The sequence below is a fragment of the Pogona vitticeps genome, chromosome 1 (genome assembly GCF_051106095.1).
Source record: "Pogona vitticeps strain Pit_001003342236 chromosome 1, PviZW2.1, whole genome shotgun sequence".
Classification (NCBI taxonomy): Eukaryota; Metazoa; Chordata; class Lepidosauria; order Squamata; family Agamidae; genus Pogona; species Pogona vitticeps.
Genome location: NC_135783.1, coordinates 234,788,608 through 234,810,098, shown reverse-complemented (window position 1 = coordinate 234,810,098; position 21,491 = coordinate 234,788,608). Strand labels below are relative to the sequence as shown.

General features: G+C 40.4%; 1 protein-coding gene and 1 long non-coding RNA gene across 3 annotated transcripts in view; both read left to right on the top strand.

Annotated features, from left to right (window-relative positions):
* The window catches only part of GLI2 (GLI family zinc finger 2), a 284,491-nt gene that overhangs the window by 124,779 nt on the left and 138,221 nt on the right, over positions 1–21,491 (top strand). The window lies entirely within an intron of this gene.
* Positions 372–21,491, top strand: part of LOC144583649 (uncharacterized) — a 41,021-nt gene continuing 19,901 nt past the window's right edge. The window contains exon 1 of the long non-coding RNA XR_013537559.1: positions 372–663. This is a non-coding gene — a long non-coding RNA (uncharacterized LOC144583649). The remainder of the gene's footprint in view (positions 664–21,491) is intronic.

The following is a 21,491-nucleotide window of genomic DNA, read 5'->3' as shown; positions in this document are numbered from 1 at the left end:
CATGTGCCTATGGAGTACTTGGGTCACAGTTCTCCTGAACAGAGCGAGACTTCCTTCTGCATAAATATTTATCGAGCTTCTCTGTCATTGTATCTCCTGTCAGTGTCACACTACAATTCAAGTTACCACTAAAATTATCTTAATTTCTCATGTAGAGCATTAAAAAAAAAAAAGGTAAGAGGCCCTTTCTTATTATTATTGGACTAATTTCTTTTGGGAAGAGTATCAGATGATGGGACACCATCTAACCAAAGGTAATCAATTTGAATTGCATTGCTTTCAGCAGAAATATGAAGACTGGAATCTGTGCAAATGAAATTAGAAAGTGAATTTGCCCCCCCCCCCTTTTTTTTAAAAAAGTGTGTATTTTTAAACAGAATGCTCTGAGATTTGAATTGATGGACTTGGAAAAGTTAATCTTTGAAGTCAGAGTAACAAAAACCTTCTTCAAAGAAATGCTACAGATAAGAAGGGATATCCAATGTTAGTAGTGTATAGAGTAACGGAATAAGACTCAAAGAGATTTGGGTTTGATTTCCCAGCTCTGCCATGGAAACTCACAGGTTGGGGGTGGGGGATGATCTGATTAAAAAATAATAATAAATGTGCTGTCAAGTAAATTCTAATTTATGGCAACACATTTCAAGGTGTTCCAGGTAGACAGTACTCAGAAGTCATTTCCCATTCCCCTCTTCTAGGGGCCCGCTGGGACTGTGCAGCTTGCCCAAGGCCACATAGGCTGGCTCTACTCATAGGAGGTGCAATCAAACTCCAACCTCTGGCTCCTCAGCCAGATACGTAAACTGAGTTGTCCAACCAGTCCTTAATTATGACACTTACCTTTAAAACCCTATTACAACCACTATATGTTTAAGGATCTGGCTTGAGTAGAATGTGGAATTCAGGTCTAAGCATATAATTATAAAGGTCAGAATCCTGTTAGTTACGCCCACCCATGTTCATTCCATCAGTGCAACTTTTCGACAACCAGTTGCTACAAGTTAAGAACTCAACGTTTAAAAGGAAATGCCTGACTTCTTAATTTGGGGCAACTGGCAGCTGAAATTTACACTGACACCAGCATAAATATGAAACCGGACTCTAGCCAATTACTCTTAATTTTTACATTTTATTGATAAACCTAGGTAAAGCCTTTTATATTTTATTTATATGTTAGTGGTTTGTGCATTGTAAATTGTTTCTAACTGTTAAGTTGTTTTATATATTTTAGAATGTTTTAAATTGCTTCTTTTATTCTATCTTCTGCTGAAGGGCAGGATAAATAAATAAAAGAAATGAGCAACAGAACTGATACCAGACTGCATGTGTCCCTAAAACTCTTGTTTTGCCACTCAATTAAAAGCAAAGAAACCAGAGACAGCGGTTTTGAAGATGGGGGGAGAGAAAGGGAAGCTGTATTTGTCACACTCCTCTATTGACACAAGATGATGGATATGGCAGAGTTGAGTAAAGCCGTTGATGCCGAAGTGACAGGATTGATATGTTCAGTAAGAGGAGCTTCAAAGAGCAGCACTGAGGAAGAAAAATGAAAGGGCAGGCAACAGTCTTGAAAGACTGTTCTGTAGTATTGTTTCAGCTCTAGCTGAGATGTTTAAAGGCAGGCTGGTAGGCCAAGAGAAAAGGAATATGTTTGTACCAGTCTGCCAGGCTCCCCTTACTAGCATGTGGAACTGCTGTTTTTATTTCCCAGCGGGTGTGGAGGGACCAAACCACACAGTACACTGAACTCAGACTACAGTTGTGAGGAGTGTTATCTTGGTAGCTTTTTCCCCTGTCATAAAGCACACTCGAGCGGTGGTGTGTCATGAAAGAGGGGGGGAAGAGAGAGGTGTGCTCAGCTTTCCCAGCACCATCCTGTTTCCCTCCCAGCTGCTTTTAAATGTGCTACCTTTGTGTTGACCTCACTGAAGTAGCCCCATCTCTATGTGGACATTTTCATAAATGGGTTGTCTGTGAAATAGATGGTAGGTTGGACGGTGAATATCAGGTTTGCCAAAAGAGTCCATTAGTACAAAAAGTGCATTTTAGAGGAAAGAGTGCTGCATTTGGTGGCTGAAATCCTTTTCGTGCAGATGCACCAGGTTGGCTCTACCAGAAGCTGTGAATTTTGGAAATTTGAAATGTTCTCTTGTACCCCATGGACCCCATGGGATTTACCCTTGGTGAGAAAATCAGAAAATTCTATATTTCTGAAAAATGGCTGCAGCTCATGATGTTGTCAGCCTAGCTGCATGAACAGGATCGGAGCCAGTGTGTGCCACCATGCTAAACGCTTTGTTCCAATAAATGGCAGAGGGGCCTGTGGCACCACCAAGAGGGCCTCCCCAGGTGACCTCAAGAACCAAATGAGTTTATGACAGAGAAAGCAACCTTTCTAAGGGACTGGACTTACAGAGAGTGAGCCAGCGTGCTCATGGTTTATTCTTGGCTGATGACTCTGGCTTGTTGGGGGAGAAACAACAAACGAAAGATCCTATTTCACCATGCTAAGGAAACTATAAACAGATAGTTTGTGGTTGAATTAGCTGTTTTTGCTTGCAGAAGAAATGGTCGCACACAAGGATGGTGATCATGACTGATAAATCAAGATAAGGCCTTTGTAAGATTGGTCAGGCTTGCTTTAAACCACGTTGCGACTTTTATAGCTCTATGGAACTTTGACTCTGGGTTTATCATACAGCTAAATTCAGGCATCTGTTTGCTCTGCCATTTATTTATTTTATTTTATTTTATTTATACCCCGCCTATCTGGACTAGCAGACCACTCTAGGCGACCATCCTTTCCTAGTTCCTTCATTGGATAAATCTGCTACGTGTAACTTATTGCTAGGTATCATGAGATACCTAAACTTCCCTTAAAATAAAATTCTGTTTTTATTCCATCCTAACCTATTCAAATAACTCATTGTGGAGCGGAGATATGACAAGTATCCATTACTGCAGTTTCCCAGATCTCACTGTGCTGCATTTCCCTGTCAAGATTTCTTCCAGCGAAATGTTCCAACTCCCCACGAAAACAAAAAGCCAGTCCAGCCTCCTTCCTTCCCCCCCCCTCTGTTCTGCATAGGAAACTGCCAAATTCCCCACAACTCACCCCCTAATTTGCTGCAGGAAATATGCTATTCTGTGATTTGAAATGGCCTGAAGACTTCTTCAATGGAGTACCTACCTACCTACCTACCTACCTACCCACCCGACCCACCCACCCACCCACCCACCCACCTACCTACCTACCCACCCACCCACCCACCCACCTACCTACCTACCTACCTACCTACCTACCTACCTACCTACCTACCTACCTACCTACCTACCTACCTACCTACCTACCTACCTACCTACCTACCTACCTACCATTGTGTGCAGAAATTGTCATCCTTTTGTGAGGCTTGGCATTATCTGTGCTGAAATCCTTTTCGTGCAGATGCACCAGGTTGAATCCTGCACAGAAAAACTGCCGATCTGTGTAAGAATCATTATCATTCTGTGCAGCTTGGCATTTCTTTCACAAAAAAATGACTGTGAAACATCTAAGAAATCCAGTGGCCCAAAAGTTTTGCCAGAGAGAGAAAAAACATCCTGACAGAGAAATCTCACCATAAGAAGAGAAAGATTTCTCCTCCCTGCCTCGTTCGATTTCTCCCAAAGAGCAACAGGTTGTGAAATGCCTATTCTTACGTGAGCAGTATTATAGATCTTAATGGAAGTATTCTAAAACAAAGTCAGTCAACTATTTTTTTTAAAAAAAGGAATGCTACATTATTATAAACTCTTTTCCAATATAATGTATATATGCACAGCAACAATTTAAACTCAGTAATCATTCTGAATCAATGGCTGTTATTTCATCTTTGTAATGGATAAAACAAGAAGACTTGCCTTTTGGGGAAAGGGTGGCGGCAAATTCAGTCAGCCTAAAAGGTTACTGAAAAGCACCTGAAATAATAGATTAGCTATTCAGTCATAAATGGTGTTCCGTTCAGATTCCTGACTTTCCAACAGAATCTGATACTCAGCTTATAATTAGCAGTAAGGAATGTTGCTCTATAATCAGTTTGTCACTCTGAAGTCCACTTAGGTTTCTGGACAAAGGAAATAATCCATCTCTGTGGAAACACTTAGCAGTTCTGTATGAAGCCCTTGAAACCAAATGTTATTATACAGTAAAAATACTTCCACAACTATGAGAAAAGTTATCCCAGTGAACCATGATTGTCAAGAAGCATGCCATAGTTATATTGTTATGCTCAGCCTGACACAGAAATGCAGTTTATAGGATGATGTATGAACATTAACAGTACAAGCTTGTGTATGTCTGCTCAGATGTTAAGTCCCACTGTGCTCAGTAATGAGTGAATGAGTGTTTAATAGGAAACAACCTAATATTATCAATAAAAATCGATGTCATTACTTGTTGCAGTCTCTTAGAGCAAGATTACTGTCTTCAGCTGCTTCATAATTAGGCTTTTAAATTCTGCAACCCTGCTTTGTTTTGGTAATTACAGAATGGTTTGCTTTCCCATGAGTAACACTCTCATGTTTTCCCACTGAAGACTACTCTGTGAATACTTCATTCTCATAGATTTAGGCTGCTGTTCCATGTTGAGACAACTCAAAAGAGAATTTCCGAGTCTTGTGAGATTCTTTGCCTATAGCAAAAGAGTGAGGGACAAAGAGCACTTCCCCACCATCTTGATTTCTGTAGTCTTGGTATTTTTTCCTCTGTATTTCTGTCTCTGCATCGGTCTGCACAAAACTAATGTTCTTTCCCAGTGCAAAAGGATTGCTGAACTGTTTTTGTTTTTAAAAGATGTAAACAACTGATTCAGTGCTTCTGAGTTTTAAAATTTGGCCATTTGTAACACGCTATTGCACAGAGTGTGGTCAGGTGAGACAGGACTGGCACTGTGTAATAGCCAGAGCATAGCAGCCGCCAACGGTGGCGGACTGAAAGATTATTGCCACTCAGGAGAGCAGCTCTGTATGTCTCTCTGTAACATGGCCAAGAACAGCTACTGAAGAATCTCTGGTGCTGATAACCACCTTTCCAGATGTTCCTGCTCCCTCCTGTCTTTTGGCAATGAGAGGGCCTCTTCTGTTACCTCAGTAATGTGGGTAGAGGGTAGGGTGCTCCCGATCCTGCTTCCTACTCTTGTCAAGTCCATGATTCTGTCTCACCATCTTCATTCTCTCCCTCTGATGACTCCCACACCTCCTCCTGACACTTGTTCCGTCTCTAGCCAAGCACTTTGCAGACATCCCACCGGTGAGTGGGAGATGAAGAAGGGGAAACTGTCAGTCAACTCCTTGTGAACATCTAGTGACAACTCATTGCTTGCATGTGAATTCCTCCTCTTTCCTAAGCACAGTTGGCAGACATAGTTTTAGTTTTTTTCCCCCTGTCCAGAGTACTTCTTTCCCATCACCAAGAGGATCTAGTGATGCAGGATGGACCTGTCTTGATGGTAGAACATCATTTCATTGCCCAACTCGGAGGCAGAGAAAGCTTGCACCCTTCCTGAGGATAAAGATTATTTACATTCATCTTTACAACTTTAATAGCAATGAGGCCTGCCTTACGAAATGAAAAGGGCTATCCATCCATTCATTGATTGATTAATTCAGTCATTCAGTAAGAATGCAATTTGGTCTACATAGCATTTCACATTTTAAATCATCTCACTTTTCCTATGCTTCTTAGAAATGTTACAAATATAGCTGTTGTGCCTGAGAAACCATCAAGAAAGCTTCAAGATATATATTATAGGTTACCTTGTGTGGGTGGAATGGGGGGCTTTGCTTTGGATCTCATCCAGGCTGTCTAGTCTGCTTTCAGTGAGGTTATGCCCCTGAGCATAGATTGTACCAAATGCCTTGGAAAATCTACATTCTTTATTTTTAATCATGCCTTTTTCTCACTACTCTTCACTTTGTGCAATGTTACCCCGAGGCCTAGTAGTGTTTTTCGGAATATTTGTTAGCCAACTCTACTCATGATTCTCTTGTCTTGGCAAGTCTACTGGAATAGAAGAGAAATGAGGAATTCATTTATTGCTTGCTATGTGAATCTCAGCAAGCTTCTAGATTTCAGGGGTGCTAATTTGAATTGGTAGATTGCTATCTTTTGGAAAGTTTTCAAACTGGGTAAAAATCAATGTGTTTTTTTTTTTTTTAAAAAAGATTAAACATTAAATCAGATTTTTTTTTAAAAAAATCAGTTTTTAAAAATATGTTGTAAACAATATTTTTAGCAAAAAAATACAAAAGCCTAAAGAGACGATAGTTTAAAAAGGGTTATAGCTCAAAAAATTAATCAATTCTCACATGCGGTAACCATTTTCAGAATTTTTTTGGTAGAGGGTACTCGTAAGTGATTTACCATTCCCTCCTTCTGGGACTGTCCTGCTTGATACCATCAGAAAAAATGTGCAGTTCTCAAACTGTATTTTCATCTCTAAAGACACACATACTATATATGGGGTGAGAAGTAACAAACTTGATCTAAGCCCTGTGTTTCAATTTTGACTGAAGTTATTCCTGGATTGTCTTTCCCCACCCCCCACAAGACACAATGCTAAAAAGTCTTAGAGGCCCAGGACTGCTTTCAACAGTTTCTTTGTAAGTGATGATGATTCAAATTTGATTCACATCAGATCTACCCTAACAGTCTCCCTGTTTGTGGATTTCAAAGGCACCCCTGTGTAGTCTAACATAATGATTGCTGGTGTTGTCCATTACCACAAACACCAGTACAGCTTCAACAGAAAAGAAGAAATTCTAAAAATCAACAAAGTCTGGCTCCCAGCACTGAAAAACACAGCCTGCAAAAAGATCAATGAACTCTACCCAGCCAAAGGACCCAGTGATCACTGCACACAAAAGACTAGCTAACGACACCCATCAATCACAGTGACAGATCATCTCCCTCTGTATCACAACAATCCACCAAAAACAAAAAAACACGCTGATCACAATAATCACCCAATCTCCTGAAAAAACCAGAACCTGATCCCACAGCTACAAATACTCAATAATCTCACACTCTACATCAGACCATAGACAGAGTTCTAGCTCCTGTCCTCTGAAGATGCCGGCCACAGAGACTGGTGAAATGTTAGGAAGAAAAACCTCCAGAACATGGCCAAACAGCCCAAAAAACCTACAACAACAATCAAGAAAATTGGCATACATGACTAGTTAGCTGACTTGGCTAGGTTGATCATGTGCTTGATAGAGGAATTCTTCTTTTGACATGATTCAATGTTGCAAGTCTTTTAAGTACCTGCATACATAATATGAGGAACGAAAACCCAGTGTGGAATCCCTGGCATAAACAGATTCCGGTATTTAAAGATATGGCTATACCTACACTTCATGTGTTTCTTGCAAGAAACATGAATGGGACTGTAACACTGGTCTGCCAGTTTGTGATTTACCACTTGGACTAGAAGAGATTGGCACAGTCCTTGGGTGGTTTACAGGTGCCCGATGGGTGTCTGCATCACTGCAACCAGAAGAGCCCTTCTTCTGAACAAGTACTTTGCGGGAAGAACATTTGACTCAATGGAGAACGCCTGGTGATTCGTTTTCTGCAGAATTCCTCATTGCAGCATATGCAAACAAGATGAGATGCCTCTCCCAGATCCCTTTGGAGAATGAAAGAACTTAATTGCACTGAGTTTAAGGGGAGTGTGTGACTAATTGTACAATCTCCTTTGACTTTGAAAGCTCCCTCCATGTTGTTCAAATCTTCATGGCTTTCGTCCAGAGACGTAGTTCTCGTTCCAAAACCATCATTTTAATTAAGTTCCTTTTCCTGCATAAACAAAAACTCACTCATCCTCCACCACCACCCCTTTTTATTTTTTAGTTTGAAAGCCAAATTAAAACAAAGGCTAATTTCATGTCTCCATTTCATCTTCTTGCCTCCCCTTCCACTTCAGTTTATGACTTTGGTTTTCTGATTTACGTCTAGGAAACTTTTGTGGTAGTTCTCATATTCTTCGGGCACTCGTGCTGGAAGGCAGTGTAAAGCTAAACAGGGGCGGGGGCTGCCTTTTCCAGGAAAACAGCTGGGGGAGGATTGTCCTTAAAAATAGTCTGGAATGCACAGCTTCTCAGAAAGTGCACCATAGTTGTGTTGTGAATTTGAACAAGTTCTAAATGGAACCAAGGGCAAAAAAAAATGTGTGGTGATATGAAGAATCATAATAAAATACCTGACTGAAATCCTGTTGCGCCATTAGACTCCAGGTATGCAAAAGATAAAATAATGGGTTCTTATGAAGAACAGACAACATTTGATAAACTACTGTTAGAGACAAATGCAAAATAATTAAAGAATGTATGAATATCTCTCAAATGTGAAAATAGAAGATGAAACAGTGAAAGACTATTTGATAAAATGGGCACAAAACGTTGGTCATAACATGGATTTAGAACAGACGGCACAAATTTGGCAGAATAATATGAAACTTACAAAATCAGTAAATTTTAAAGAAAAATATATAAGATATTTTATAGATGGTATATGACTCCAACTAAATTGTCTAAAATGTATGAAAATACCTCCAATAAATGCTGGAAATGTAAAATGCAGGAAGGTACTTTTTACCATATCTGGTGGACATGCAGGAAAGCAAAAGATTATCGGAGATCAATACATGAAATGTTACCAAAAAATCTTATCTTATGTGATACCACTTAAACTGGTATTGTTTCTATTGAATACTATGACTGAAATTGTAAATAAAGAGATTAGATATTTGATAATACATGTAATTATAGCAATGAAGATATTACTACTTACGAATGTCCCGACTTAACAACCAATTCAAGTTACAACCAGCTCTGGCCGTAAAAGTTTGCTTCAACTTGCGACCGGAGCTTTGAGTTACGATCAGAAAAAAGGTGGGGGAAAAGGCAGGGAATTTTAATTACTAACGGTTGGTCAGCGAAGAGGCTGCTTCTTTATAGCTCTTTCACCCCAAAGGTTAGAGAGAGTGCATTGGAGGAGGCTTCAGACTGCCTGGTGCTGCTTTCTGCTTTTTAAAATGCCTGTGAGTACAGGGTTTTGCAGGGTGGGTTTGGGCGGGGGTGTGTGTTATTTTTCTGTGCTGTGATTTTTTGTTTTGTTTTTTGGGTTTTTTTCCCCACGGCCCCAGCGCATTCTGATAGGGCTTGCTGTGATGTTGTGTGCTTGTGATTTTTTTTCTCCAACCCTAGCGTGTTCCGATGGGGCTTGCTCTATTATTATTTTTTAGAGGGGGTTGATTTTTTTCCAGCCCCAGAGTGTTCCGATGGGGCTTGTTCTGTTTTTGTTGTTGGATTTTTTGTTTTTTGGCGATTTTTTTTCCGGCCCCAGCACATTCCCGATGGGGCTTGCTCTGGTGGTGTGGGTTTTTTTGTGATTTTTTTCCCCAGCCCCAGCGCTGAAGTTCCGATGGGGCTTGCAGTGTTTATTATTATTATTATTATTATTATTATTATTATTATTATTATTATTATTATTATTATTATTATTATTATTATTATTATTATTATTATTATTATTATTAGGTAATTTTTTTCCTGGCCAGAATGGATTAATGGGGTTTCAATGCATTCCTATGCAAAATGGTGCTTCGTTTTACAACCAATTCAAGTTACGACCATCTTCTGGAACGGATTAAGTTTGTAAGTTGAAGCACCACTGTATATAGAAAATATTGGAAGAAAGACGAGGTAGCGTCTCTTGAAGAATTGATAGAAAAGATACTGGAAGTGGCGGAGATGGATGTACTAACAGAAGCATTAAATGAAATATCATCTCAAAAAGTACTAAAAAGGGGGGGAAGGTTTTATAACTGTATCCAAAATAGGGATTGGAAGAAGTATGAGAAGGTCCAAAGGAATTGAGAGATTAGTAATGGTAGATATTAGATTGTTTACTTATCTGATTTCCATTTTTAGCATAACAAAGTACAGTGAGTGGAATTTTACCCTCTCCCCATCCTTACTCATCCCCTCCTTATTCCCCTGTAAACAATGTAACTTTTAAATGGAAATTGCTGTAAGTTAAAAACTTTTGATAGGCATTATGTTGCACTCTAAGCCATGTAACTCAGTATGCCACAGCTAATGTCCATTGAAATTTCTTAACTTATGGCAACTGACTTTGAAAAGTTATGCCATTTGGGTAATAGTGCAACAGGATCTCAACCCCTCTGTAGGTGCATATACTGCTATTTGTTGTATGTATGACAGATTTAACTTACAAAGCACACTGTAACTTTTTCAAGGACTACAGCTCAGTGGTAAAGTGGATGCTTTGCATTCAGAACATTCCAAGGCAAGCTCCAGTATCCCCAGAAAGAAAAGACCCAGACAGAACTGGAAAAGACTTGGGACCCTAGACTATCACTTTGAATCATTGTAGGTGGAGGAGCATGACATTTATCTTGTTCGGTTGTATCACTCATTAACCTGAGTGAGCATAGACAGTCATGGAACACTGGGAATGGCAACCAGATGTAGAGGATTCTGATTCTGATGGATCAGTGGTCCAACTCCAAATATAGCAGCTTCTTCTGTTCCTAAAAATCATGTAAAGTTGGCCACTCTTATCCATCCCTAGATGACACCAAGGATAAAGCTAGATGCTTCCAAGGGTTTTGTGGCTATTGCTAAAAATTGCAACTCTGTGTTCTATTTTCTCCTTTGTTCTTGTTTAATTGTTAAGTCATGTCTAACTCTTTGTGACTCCATGGACCAGAGCACGCCAGGCCCTCCTGTCTTCCACTGCTTCCTGGAGTTGGGCCAGAGTCATTTTGGTAGCTTGGATGACACTGTCCATCCATCTTATCCTCTGTCGTACTCTTCTCCTCTTGCCTCCACATTTTCCCAACATCAGCGTCTTTTCCAGGGAGTCTTCTCTTCTCATGAAATGGCCAAAGTATTGGAGCCTCAACTTCAGGATCTGTTCTTCCTGTGAGCACTCAGGGTTGATTTCCTTCAGAATGGATAGATTTGATCTCCTTGCAGTCCAGTGGACTCTCAAGAGTCTCTTCCAGCACCACAATTCAAAAGCATCAATTCTTTGGCGGTCAGCCCTCTTATGGTCCAGCTCTCACTTCCATACATCGCTACTGGGAAAACCATAGCTTTGACTATGTGGACCTTTGTTGGCAAGGTGATGTCTCTGCCTTTTAAGATCTTTTAGCCTTTTGTTTCTGTCCCTGGAGTTTTCTTGGCAAAGATACTGAAGTGGCCTGCCAGTTCCTGCTCCAGGTGGATTGCGTTTAGTCGGAACTCTCCACTATGACCTATCCATCTTGGGTGTCCCTGCACGGCATAGCCCATAGCTCCTCTGAATTACTCAAGCCCCTTTGCCATGACAAGGCAGCAATCCATGGAAGGGTTTCTCCTCTGTAGCTTCTAATAATTCAAAACGTGTGGTGGCTCCTCACTTCTTGCTCTATCCCCTTGGCTGCCATTTACACAGGCAGCGAACCTATAACATAGTGTGTCACAAGTCATGAACTTAACAAGTGGTAGTGGGGAAGACAGAAATGAGATGGAGGGGGTGGTGTGCTGATTTTGAATATGCAAATCTTGTATCTTTAGGTAAAGCTGGGAAGTATTCCTGTCTAAGTTCCATTCCACACTGAAATATGAACTTAATGAACCAGTCACGGAGGCCATTATAGTCCTGTTGTTTTCTGTGACCCAGACAAGGACTGTGGCTAACCAATGGCTGTTTTTCTTCTGATTCCATTTCAGTGTGTCTGTCCCCTAATTCTGTCTGGTTTCTTAATACTCCCTCCAATTCTGGATAGCCGAGTAGTTCATATATGACTGTAGAGCCAGAGGTTGGGAGTTTGATTCCCCACTGTGTCTGCTTGACAGGGCCTGGACTTGATGATCCATAGGGTCCTTTCCGGGTCTGCACTTCTATAATGATGGCGATGATCATGATGAACTCCCTAAGCCATGACTCAAGTCGTCCAACTGATAAAGCATTAGAGCTTCAACTGAAGTATGTTACAGAATACACCAAAATAGGTATGGAAAGAAAATAGAATCAAATATTTTAGAGAAAAAGAATTTAGCTCTGCATCCATTATTCTTTGATATTTCTGTTGTTGTTTTTTAATCCTACATTAATGAAATGTGCTGTAACGGTCAACATCATCTGGTAATCTAAGACCATTCACTGAACTCTCTTTGCTTAAAATGTTAATGAAATAAGAACATTTGTGTATTCTCTAAGGCTTTCATGGCTGGGATCCAATGGTTGTAGGTTTTTTTGGGCTGTTTGGTTGTGTTCTGGAGGTTTTTAGTCCTAATGTTTCACTAGTCTCTGTGGCCGGCATCGTCAGAGGACAGGAGTTAGAACTCTGTCTGTGTTCTGGAACATTTTTGTTTGGGTAGCTGTGGAGCGACACAACCAGAGCTACCATTCACTCATCTGGGCTGCTTTGGAAGGCCATATATTGCCAGCCCTCTCCTGTGTAAATGAAATGAGGACACAGATGAGGTATATCCTTTCATTCTTTCCAGACTTTATATATGTATACTTTTTATGCTAGCTGAAACCCCAGTTGTGCAGCTCCTTCTAATGTGTGAATTCTCTTCACATAATTCACACATGAAAGAGAATGAATTTATAAGTTAACTTTAGCAAGTTTCTTTACAAAACTAAGGATGCTTTTTGGTGTTTCGTTAAAAGGTCCAACAATATGTGCATGGTAAACCAGTTATGATTACTTTATACCTAGAAAAACTCTGGAACAGTTGCCTTGAACAGAATCTACTTCATTGTACATGATTTAATTGTTCAGCAATAGAAGCAGAGGTACAGTTTTCCTTAAGTGGAGCAAGAGGAATAACAGGTGAGGAATCATCACACTCTTCTCTGTAAGAGAGATTACAGAAATTAGTATTAGATGAAAATACACTGGGTCTGAAAAGGATCTTTTGTCTGAATACTCTGAGTGCTCTTTTTGCTTATTCCGTTGATACAAAGTTGTATTAAAGAACACATTCCTTCTGTTTTTACTTCTTCATTACAGAAGAACTTCAAAGCTCGCATAGGAGATAGCTTGATATCAGACATACTGAATTATCCATTTCATTCTGTCTTAAAATATACGACTGTACATGAACTTCTTTAACTTCTCTTCTTTTCAGACATTCTTCGAACAAGGAATCTGTCACAACAGCAAGATGGTGTTTAAATATTAAGGAGCATTATGATTTGTCAGCTGCTTGGCTTCTCAGCCTCCTTAGATAGATGAGAGATGGTAACAATTACAAGATGTAGTTTTTAATTGTTGTTATGATTAGTAAGGGGTGGCGTATATGAATAATTACACCTCGCTTCTGGTCAAAAATAGTCCAATTATTTTAACATTTTTATTTGTTTTTAATTTTTCCTATATTTCATATACATCCATAATTTTAAATTGTGCACCGCTCTGGTATGAATAAATAAATGAAGAACACATAAGCCTGCACGTTTCTACTTAAATCCCAATACATTCAGTCAAGTAGGTATTCTCATATGCAAGTATGGATACAGCTGTAGTCTAGTGCTCAAGTTGTAATTTGATCATTGGGATAAAAAGAAATTATGTATGGATTTGTTCACAATCAGTTAGTGGTAAAAATCCTATTCTGCAAGTTATACCATCACCCTTCATGTAGTGACATTTAGAGAACAGCATTTCAGCTATTGTTTGCCTTATCAAAACCTATACAATGTATTTTTGAAGGCTTTCACGGCCGGGTTGTTGTAGGTTTTTCGGGCTGTTTGTCCGTGTTCTGAGGGTTTCTCTTCCTAATGTGTCACCAGTCTCTGTGGTCGGCATCTTCAGAGGACTGGAGTCAGAACTCTGTCACTGCTCTGGCTCCTGTGCTCTGAAGATGCCAGCCACAGAGACTGGTGAAAAGCTAGGAAGAAAAACCCTCAGAACATGGCCAAACAGCCTGAAAAACCTACAACAACCAAAACCTATACTAAATCAAAGCTCTGTGTGGTAGGATTTTTTTTTTGAAAAAATGAACAGAAAGGAGTGTGCAGAACTAGACATTTTAAGTGGGATAAACCAACTGAAAAAAGCACGTTTTTTTTTTTGTTTTTTGTTTTTTGGCAATATAAGCATCTTTTGTCCATTTCGGGGACCAGACATGGTCTCAGATTGGCCTAAGCAGACAATGTGTGGAAAACTAATGATCACTGAGGAAAGTTTTCTTTCTGAATCTGCTCTACAAGCTTATGTAACATCTCTATCTGTTTTTCCAACTTTTTTTAAAAGGCATGTGACACTTTTTCCATCTTGGTATTGCTGCACATTAGGATAATCACAAAACCTGGTAGAAAATTCTTTCAGTTCTTTGAACAAGTTGCATTCAGATTTAATGGTACAATCTTTAAATACAGCCAGAGGTTGAAATAACACATTATATAATTTACTATGCTTCCACATATTGGGAATGGGAGGGACAGAACTGTATAAGTCACTGAAGTGAACTATGAAAGCCACTGAACTAGAAATGACGAAGTTACTAAGTAGTCAGTAGACCTTGGAAAAGTTAGTGTCCTGGACATACAACAAAAAGGCTGTGTTGGCTGGGAGATTGGGGGCCATGGACCAAGAAAGTAGCCTTTCCCTGTGGCTACCTCAGTGGTTTAGATCACTGGTTCTTAACCTTGGGTTACTCAGGAGTTTTGGACTGCAGCTCCCAGAAGCCTTCACCACCAGCTGTCCTGACTGGGGTTTCTGGGAGTTGCAGTTCAAAAGCATCCGAGTAACAAAGGTTAAGAACCACTGGTGTAGATCTCTGGCTGCGGAAGCTACGGTTGGGAGTTCAGTTCCCCAGTGGGCCTCCTTGATAGGATGATCCACAGGATCCCTTCCAGGTCTGCAGTTCTAAGATAAGATAAAATAGATCTTGGAGCATTTGCAACCTCACATGCTGCCTTTAGTAGGTTTGGCTGAGAGGGACCTTTCTGGATTTGAGGTGACTGTTAATCTAGCCAGAACTAGCCAATTTTTCCTTCCCTACCTCTGATTTCAAAGAGAGCCTCACCTCTCTGCTCAGTGCCTTTTCCCCTTTCTTAAGTCTGTTGGAAGCAGTTAGTCTGTTGAGGCCTATTGCTAAAAACAGTCACGTTTGTCAGTTTGCTGTTTGATCTGTTAAATTGTAAGTACAGAAACCTTTTTATTCTTTCTACTGCTAATTTCCCAGAGTGAATTGTTGCGATCATAAAGTGCCAGTTGATGAGAGAAAGGGCTGGGCTACTCTGGGGACTTGCAGCTGTGAATCCCTGCACAAGAGGAATTTAACCAGAACTTCAAAACTCTGTGACAATGGATAGGCTTTCAGATTTTGATAGACATCATTCTTTAATCTTTGTTTGCACTGTAACAGTACAGATTCATATCTACTAATCCAAACTGAGTTCAGTGTCCTAATAAAATGAGCTTGCACCTAACAGAGCTGAAACATTGGCTGAGATTTTAAGATGGTGACTTTTGCATCCAGTAACAACAACAGTGCCGTGTGATCCTCGAATCACAGAATATACACATACTTGTTTACTCTTTCTCCTCAGCATGAAATTCTCTCTCTCTCTCTCTCTCTCTCTCTCTCTCTCTCTCTCTCTTTCTTTCTTTCTTTCTTTCTTTCTTTCTTTCTTTTTCTCATTCGGTAAGTAGATCCATAGATAGGTAGATAGATGTCTCTTGTTTTTAATGTTGCTGTTTAACATTAGTTCTGAGTCAACTTTTAAAACATTTGCTCTGGAACATTTCTAAGTACATGGACAAATGCACAGCAGAACAAGACTTGAAAAGAAGGCTGGGTGTTTAATTTCAATGTGCACACAGCAATCATTAGTTGAGGAAGCCCTTCTCCTCTGAAGCACATTATTCCTAAGCAGATCACTGTTTGACTTGTTTTGTCTAGTCCGCAATTTGCATTCACTTGATGGATTGCCAAGGTCGGAGGTGCAGCGCTTGGAAGTGCTGAAGTGCCATCTCAGCAAACTCTCAAGAGGAAGCAAACACTAATACAAGTCTTTGCCCAAACTCCTTGAGTCTTTTTAGGGTGTGTTAGATCAATATGACAGTTTGCTAAGAAGCCCAGATTGACATCCATAAATGTTCTCGGCTGGATTACCCATGTAACTCAGAAAGCAGCTTCCATGAATAGAAACACGGCTTGTGGAGGGTTTATTCTTAAAGTTTGATTTATCTGCAGGCCTAGAATATGTACTGTTGCCTGCGAGTTCTAGAAAAGAGAGAGATTTACAATGGCTGGTAAGCTCAGTGTCTGAATTAAAGGCAGGAGATAAGATGGACAGTTTTAAAATATGGAAATAATTGCTTGAATTCTAAAAGGCAATTACTGAGTGAACATTTGAATGCACTTGGAAAATTGCAGCTACAATCTCATGATCACTGAACGTAAACATAACTCAAATATGTGATTGTAATACATTGCTGAAATATTGATATTCCACATAGATGTGTGTAATTGAAACATCTGATTACTTTTCTCAGAGTTTGAGCAATGATCATAGGTACAACTTTCTCGGTAGGGTTAAGTAGCCAATTCAGCTAAATCCTGAATTCCCAAATGGAATCTGTCTTTTTCAGGGTGAAGTAAATCAGATAATTTTGATATGGATCCAAAGTGGATCAAAACTAGACTGAATCACTCTGGATTGATTTAGACACTAAAACAAAGCTAGAGAGGATACAGTATCTTCAAACTGCTGGAAAGCAGAACAACATACTGTAAGGAAAACACCAGAGTGGTATGATGGAGAGAGAGGTGCTGGAGTTTGTTCTTTAATATCTTTAGCATGGAATCTGACACAGGAATCTCACTAGTACATGCCAGTTACCATACGTGCAGGGACTTTGTGAATTTTTTTAATGTTATTAGTTGCCAGAATTCTCCTAAACAGAACAGTGTTTGCCTATTGGCAGGGGAAGAACTAGAAGATGGTCATTATGGCTTTCCGAGAAAGGAAGTTCCACAGTTTCAGAGTGGCCACTAGGTCCTCACCAGATATGCCTGTGAACATGGCCAGGACTGAGAGAATGCCATCCCCACTAAATCTTGAAACCAAAGAAGGTTCACATGAGTAGATGCAGTTTGTCAGATAAGCTGGGCCCAAACTATATAGGGCATCCTAGGTTGCAACCAGCTCTTTGGAAACAGAGCAGAAGCCAGTTAAAGTCGCAATGACCAGATAGGTGGGGAATAAACAAACAAACAAACAAACAAACAAACAAACAAACAAACAAAGTGTTACAACAAGGAATATGTGTTCCCTCTGCAGTTGACTCTGATCAACAGTCTGGCAGGAGGGAGGGTTCAAAGCACCAGCATATCTTTGCAGTTAGGGCCCTCCTGGGTCACTCCCTACTGGATTTGTCAGTGAAATCCAGCTTGCCATTTGCTTGTCTTGGGTGCTGCTTTGATTTCTGTCTCAGTTTTTGTCATCATATACCGTACATGCACGTTGTCAACTAAAGCCCAGAAAAGGAGCCATCCTGTAATTCATTCATTGGGCTGTTTGGAAAACTTTGCCTCTCTCCCCACCACCACCCCATGTGTGTTGAGGTTGCAGTTGAGTCTTAATTTGGAGCTTGTGAATATGAATGCACACATGCTCAGGAAGAAATGTGTGTGTGTGTGTGTGCGTGCGTGCGCATGCGCACAAACACACACATGCGCATGTTGAAAAATATCACATTACCTTGTTCATTCAACTTATGCTCTACCATACTGTATGTGGTGTCTAAATGAATGAAAGAATGAATGGTGAAAATCCAAACACAATCAATTACCTCAAAATAAACATTGACAGTTCCTTAGACATCTTATGAAAGTTCAGTAGCCTGTCGCATTCAGAAATAACACCCTTAAAAAGAAATTATCAGTAAGACGCTGAATCTACTTGTTGCAGGAACAGTAAAAAATCTTCCAGATAACTGCATGTTAATCAAAAAACATAGGTTTTCCCTTGTAATTAACTCTTTTTTTTTCTCCTGTCTTGTGCTTGGAAACCTCTCTTCCCCTCCTCCTTCCAAACCTCCAGGCATGCATCTTGAAGGAGGCCCCTGAGCATGTGATTCTTTGGGAGGTGGAGATTTGTAAGAGATTTTCTTATGCTTGAATTCACCTATAGAAAACAGAATATGCTAGCCCAATTTGTTCAAGACAGAAATTATGAATTGCCAGGAGGCAAAGGAGAAGCCAGAAGTGCTTGCTTAAAAATGCAGGTGGAACAGGGTGGGGGTACAGGCCTTGATGATGAAAAAAGAAAAAGCTGAGATCAGACAATGACTTCTCTGCCATTCAAGAGACTGGGGGTGGGGGGAGAGAATAGGGTGGAGTTTCTTGGCTTCTCAATTCCCTCCCATTTTTTATCTCCTGACACTTCACCCTGCTTCCCTCTCTCTTGTCCCATTGCAAGTGGAATCTTTTCCCTCAAGCTGTTTGTTTTGCATACAAGTCATAGCCCAGATTTGAGCAAAATGAACCTCAAGGGTGGTGGAGAGTAGTTTGATTTAATGATTAGCCACCTGACCCAACGACACCTTTTTTTTGGAGCCTGCACTGAAGAATAAATTCCCTACTCTTCTGAACATGGACTGCATGTTAATCACCTAGAAAAAAGCAGAGGGGAACAGAGACTGTAATAGGAACATTGTTCGCAAGGCAGGGCAAAGTTTTTAAAAGAAAACTGCCTATTCCTGCTGCTTTGTGCCGGCTTCATGCTGAGTTTTGGACACTCAAGTTTCTTTTGCTGAGCCTCTGTGCCCTATTGATACACTAGTTTCCAGTAGGCAAAAGCCTCTTCAGCACTTTCATGTCCCCTTTAATTATTATTACACAGATTTCAGTGGGCATGCCTCTGAAAGCATTTCTTCATGTCAAAGGTGTGCATGCACTTCTGAGTGTGTAGGTACATGTGAGCAATATGTGCATGCATGCCTCTTTCTTGAAGTCATGCAAACCAATCTTGCTAACTGGTATTCAGTTTTGATAAAATGTTGCTGCATCAGCTTGGGAATTTTGAAGGGAATTATACCAATTAGGAGACCCCCCTGCTGTTTTGGCCCCCTGAAGTGTGGCATTGTGTCAGGCTGTAATGTTAAAGCCGCTGTTACTCAGTCTCTGAATATTCACTTGTGATCTTAGCTCTTGAAGAGCTAGTTGGGATCTATGGAGGAAGAGTTTTAAAATGTTGCAAACTAGTCCAATGTGTAGTTGCAAAAACAGTTAATCCTACACCAGACCAGTGGGAACATCTAACCAGCGCCAGCCTCCATGTAGTTTCAAGGTGTTGTACGAAGTGTGGTTTTCTAAACACAATGTGAATTTGCTAAGAAACACTCCTGACCTCAATCTTACATTTGGTGATAGCAACAGCTAAAGTTGTTCAGTCACAAGAGCAACAGACTCCGATCATTCTCAAGAAGATTTCATTATGCCTGCATATTCAGCTGTGTAAATACCTTAAAGGCTCACCCATAATTTCTCGGTTTCTCTCCTCATGGCAAAGCTGTTTGGAACTCAAGAGGCTCCTGAAAATTTGTCACAAACCCACCATAATATCCATGTAATTTGGATTACGACATAAGAGAGTAGTCTCCTGAAGCCCAAAAAACAAGTGTTCAAACATGGTTCCAGAAGGAGATGAATTAGAATCTCTTCCCATCCAGACCTTCATCCAAAAACTGTAGGCAAATAAGTACAGTAGTCACTGATAATTTCAATATGTCACAGAACCTGTCTGTGAATCAGTTGTTCCTTTGTGCTTTGAAGACACTGGCTCCATATGGTGGTGAGTTTCCAATTTAAAATGTATTTCATAAAGATGAACTGATGGGAAGTCTTCACTGGCTAAATTTCTGTGTGTCATGTAGCTCTTAAAGGCGCACTGTAGCACTAGTAGAACTATATGTATTAGCATGAAGTACATTTCTGTCCCAACCTGAATTTACAGAACTCTTCATCACAACCACCTTGTGAAGTATGATAAGATAAAGGACGATACCTGGCCTAGTTTTAACTTTGCAGCTGAATGGGGGTTTGAACCTGAACTTCCATGGTCCTTATTAACAATGTAAAATCGCCACAGCACATTGCCTTTGTAACAAACTTCTTTTAAAACAGAGGAAAACAGTAATATATGAAACAAGGAAATATTTCCTGGCCTAAATAGCCATTCTGTTTCTTTCTAAATATTCCAGGTTTGCACTGCATTTAATGTTGAAGGTATAAACCAAGATCAGATTACCAGGCAGCAGATTCTTCAAACCAATGACAAAGTCAGTCTCTCTCTCTCTCTCTCTCTCTCTCTCTCTCTCTCTCTCTCTCTCTCTCTCTCTCTCTCTCTCTCTCTCTCTCTCTCTCTCTCTCTCTCTCTCTCTCTCTCTCTCTCTCTCAGCATGTTGAGTACAAGGGGCAATGAGCTTTATACCCTTATACAAGATGGGCACAATCTCACTGTGAAAGGGGGACTATATTAGATTGGGGGGGAGAAAGGGAAAGGGAGAATGAACCCTCGAGGTTTGGATTCTTTATAAATCTTCTGGAGCAAGATTTGTGATGGGCATAGGCCGTGAGCTGCAACACAACCAGTTCTTGATGTTGCTGTCATCCTAATGGTGCGGAGCAAAGCATCAGATACTTGTTTGATCAAACTGTTGAAGTTTATTACTGTTGCCATTGCTCTCCAGTAGTTGGGTGGAAGTGTTTAATCAGTGGGGACAGCCGAAGACCAGGCACATCTGACACAGCAGCCCTAACACAGACTTACTAGCCATACAAGACAGACCAGTATTAAAACACAATAAGAATAAAATAATACAAACATTCAACAGATACAATAACTAGGAGGATAAATTAAAACAGATGGCTGTAAAGATGGTCGAAAAGATGGTGAAAGGATGGCAAAAAGGATGATAAAAGGGAAGCAGAGATATCAGTAACTTAATGCTCAGGGAAAGCCTGATGGAAGAGCCAAGTTTTCAATGCTTGTTTAGACCCGTCTAACGAGGGTGCCAGGCGTATCTCCATGGGCAGATTGTTCCACAGGCGAGGGGCAACCACTGAGAAGGCCCAACTTCTTGTTCTTTTCCTCTGGGCCTCCGGCTGTAAAGAACAGGTATTATGGACAGATCTGGCTGGGAGCAGGTGTTCTGTTAGGTACTGAGGTCCTAAACCCTTTAGGTCTTTGAATATTATCATCATAACCTTGAAATTTTCTCCAAGAGTGCCTGGAGCTGATCAGCCACCACCTTCTCGACCACTTTACTTAAGAAAGAAACATTGGCGACAGGCCTATAATTACCAATTTCCTCCGCTGCCAATTTAGGTTTCTTTTGAATGGGCCTAATGAATGTCTCCTTGAGGGCAGAGGGAACCATGCCCTCCTGGAGAGACCTACTGTATTAATCATC